Source organism: Delphinapterus leucas, chromosome 6 (genome assembly GCF_059928025.1).
Source record: "Delphinapterus leucas isolate spDelLeu-1000000601 "Yukka" chromosome 6, BTC_Dleu_Yukka2, whole genome shotgun sequence".
NCBI classification, from domain to species: Eukaryota; Metazoa; Chordata; class Mammalia; order Artiodactyla; family Monodontidae; genus Delphinapterus; species Delphinapterus leucas.
Window position 1 is genome coordinate 36,413,075 of NC_143134.1, and position 3,638 is coordinate 36,416,712.

General features: G+C 38.8%; 1 protein-coding gene across 1 annotated transcript in view; it reads left to right on the forward strand.

The window, feature by feature from the left end:
* ZNF169 (zinc finger protein 169) overlaps positions 1–3,638 on the forward strand; it is a 59,206-nt gene that overhangs the window by 1,777 nt on the left and 53,791 nt on the right. The gene's annotated exons all lie outside the window — the stretch shown is intronic.

Consider the following 3,638-nt stretch of genomic DNA (forward strand, 5'->3'; position numbering starts at 1 on the left):
GATAGCCTATGCCAAAGTCATAATCCCTTTGGGGCACAGCTGCAGGTGGTCTCCCAGGAAGACAGGCTTGTTCTTGAAGGGGCACATTCCTGTGCCCTCATTCAGGACTTTCTATCTTCTCCGGAGTTGCTCCTGCCTTGTCCTGCATTGTTTCTCTCCATATACATTCACACTGTTGTATTCTCAGGGCCTTAGAGTGGTGCGAAAACAACGATGGTGAAAAGTACTGTTTTGTTAGCAGTAGTCCTGTATTGGCAGTGTGCTTTCTATTCACTGCCATATTTTATTTTCTCAGTCACCTTGCACATTAGGTAGTTGAATTCTCATTTTCTAGAGAGGGAAATGGTGTAGTAGAGGATTAAGTAACTTTTACTTTGGAGCTATTAAAACTTTCAAAGTTTTAATGAAAATTTAAAAGGAGCTGCTCTATTTTTCACGTTTGTCTCATACATCTAATGCTGATAAAGATAAAATATATGTTCATTTTCTCCTGATCATTGGTCTCAGCCCCTAACAGTAATGGTGACATTAATGACACCAGCAGAAGGCTGGAATCAGACCAGTGTTTGAAGTCCACATACCGCCCACCCCTACCCCCACCCCCATAAAGTTTTTTCTCCTTTCCTTTTTTGGGGGTATAGAAGGAGATGGAGTTATTACATTTAAAGTTTATTATGAAAATTTTACAAATGCAGCCAAAAGTAGTGAGAATACTGAAAGAGCATCTTTGTACCTCTCACTCAGCTTTGTACCTCTCAACTCAGCAGTTAACATTCTGCTCTTCTCTTTCTTTTAGTTTTCTCTGTTGTAGTATTTTGCAGCAAATCCCAGGTATTTTACCTGTAAATACTTCAGTGTGCATCGTTTTTGAATAAGGACTTTAAAGAAAATAACCTTTATACCAAATGGCACACCCAACAAAATTAACTATAATTCCTTAATGTCATCTAATATTCAGCCTGTGTTCATTTACCCCATTTGTCTCAAAATGCCTTTCTACAGTTTAAATCCTACTCTCTTAACCCAGTTAAGAGGCATGAACAGGGAAATATCTGGAATTCTGTCTTCTGAATCCCCCCTTCCCCTTTCTTTATACCCACTCTTACCTTGCTGATCTTTGTTAATAGCAGGAGTCCACCTCTGGGCACTTGCTCCTTGACCTCAGCGTTCTTCTTGCCTCCTTGTGTTTCACAGATTTTCTCACTAATCTGATGAGCTGTTAAATCCTGTCAATTCTTCCCTTTCTCCTCTCCCCTCACCTTTGTGTTAGCTCAGCATAATTTGCCTTTCCCCATGTTCTAGTTTGTCTGTTAAAAAAGGACCCGCCCTTTGGGCTCTGAAGCTGGACTCTTAGCCTCCACCACCTATTGACTCTGTGACCTTGGATATTGCCTCTGTTCTATGTGCCTCCTTTTTTCTCAACTGTAAAATGGGGTTGATAGCAACGTCAGGGTTGTTGTGAGGTGGAAATGCGCCTGTGCTTCTGAAGTGGTTAGGGTGCCTGGTGCACAGTGAGTGCTCAGGGGAAAGTGAGTTGTGGTGATGATTATTATCAATTCTGAATTGCCGCCCCCAACCCACCTTTCCAGAATTATCCTTTACTCTTCACTCTGATTGGACTCTGTCTTACAGTCACATGGGAATATATTCTATTCCATGCAGTTGTATTCCTTCATGCCTTTATTTTTGAATTTTATTTATTTTTTTATATAACAGGTTCTTAGTAGTTATCAGTTTTAAACATATTAGTGTATATATGTCAATCCCAATCTCCCAATTCATACCACTGCCACCACCACCCCCGCCACTTTCCCCCTTCGGTGTCCATACGTTTGTTCTCTACATCTGTGTCTCAATTTCTGCCCTGCAAACTGGTTCATCTGTACCGTTTTTCTAGGTTCCACATATATGTGTTAATATACGATATTTGTTTTTCTCTTTCTGACTTACTTCACTCTGTATGACAGTCTCTATATCCATCCACGTCTCTACAAATGACCCAATTTCGTTCCTTTTTATGGCTGAGTAATATTCCATTGTATATATGTACCACATCTTCTTTATCCATTTGTCTGTCGATGGGCATTTAGGTTGCTTCCATGACCTGGCTATCGTAAATAGTGCTGCAATGAACATTGGGGTGCATGTGTCTTTTTCAATTATGGTTTTCTCTGGGTATATGCCCAGTAGTGGGATTGCTGGGTCATATGGTAATTCTATTTTTAGTTTTTTAAGGAACCTCCATACTGTTCTCCATAGTGGCTGTATCAATTTACATTCCCACCAACAGTGCAGGAGGGCTCCCTTTTCTCCACACCCTCACCAGCATTTGTTGTTTGTAGGTTTTCTGATGATGCCCATTCTAACTGGTTTGAGGTCATACCTCATTGTAGTTTTGATTTGCATTTCTCTAATAAGAAGTGATGTTGAGCAGCTTTTCATGTGCTTCTTGGCCATCTGTATGTCTTCCTTGGAGAAATGTCTATTTAGGTCTTCTGCCCATTTTTGGATTGGGTTATTTGTTTTTTTAATATTGAGCTGCATGAGCTGTTTATATGTTTTAGAGATTAATCCTTTGTCCGTTGATTCAGTTGCTAAGATTTTCTCCCATTCTGAGGGTTGTCTTTTCGTCTTGTTTGTAGTTTCTTTTGCTTTGAAAAAGCTTTGAAGTTTCATTAGGTCCCATTTGTTTATTTTTGTTTTTATTTCCATTACTCTAGGAGGTGGATCAAAAAATATCTTGCTGTGATTTCTGTCAAAGAGTGTTCTTCCTATGTTTTCCTCTAAGAGTTTTATAGGGTCCCGTCTTACACTTAGGTCTCTAATCCATTTTGAGTTTGTTTTTGTGTATGGTGTTAGGGAGTGTTCTAATTATATTCTTTTACATGTAGCTGTCCAGTTATCCCAGCACCACTTATTGAAGAGACTGTCTTTTCTCCATTGTATATCCTTGCCTCCTTTTTCACAGATCAGTTGACCATAGGTGCATGAGTTTATCTCTGGCCTTTCTATCCTGTTCCATTGATCTGTATTTCTGTTTTTGTGCCAGTACCATATTGTCTTGATGACTGTGGCTTTGTAGTATAGTCTGAAGTCAGGGAGTCTGATTCCTCCAGTTCTGTTTTTTTTTCCTCAAGACTGCTTTGGCTATTCGGGGTCTTTTGTGTCTCCATACAAATTTTAAGATTTTTTGTTCTAGTTCTGTAAAAAATGCCATTGGTAATTGGATAGGGATTGCATTGAATCTGTAGATTGCTTTGGGTAGTAGACTCATTTTCACAATATTGTTTCTTCCAATCCAAGAACATGGTATATCTCTCCAACTGTTTGTATCATCTTTATTTTCTTTCATCAGTGTCTTATAGTTTTCTGCATACAGGTCTTTTGTCTCCTTAGGTAGGTTTATTCCTAGGTATTTTATTCTTTTTGTTGCAGTGGCAAATGAGAGTGTTTCCTTAATTTCTCTTTCAGATTTTTCGTCATTAGTGTATAGGAATGCCAGAGATTTCTGTGCATTAATTTTGTATCCTGCAACTTTACCAATTTCATTGATTAGCTCTAGTAGTTTTCTGGTAGCATCTTTAGGATTCTCTATGTATAGTATCATGTCATCTGCAAACAGTGACAGTTTTACTTTT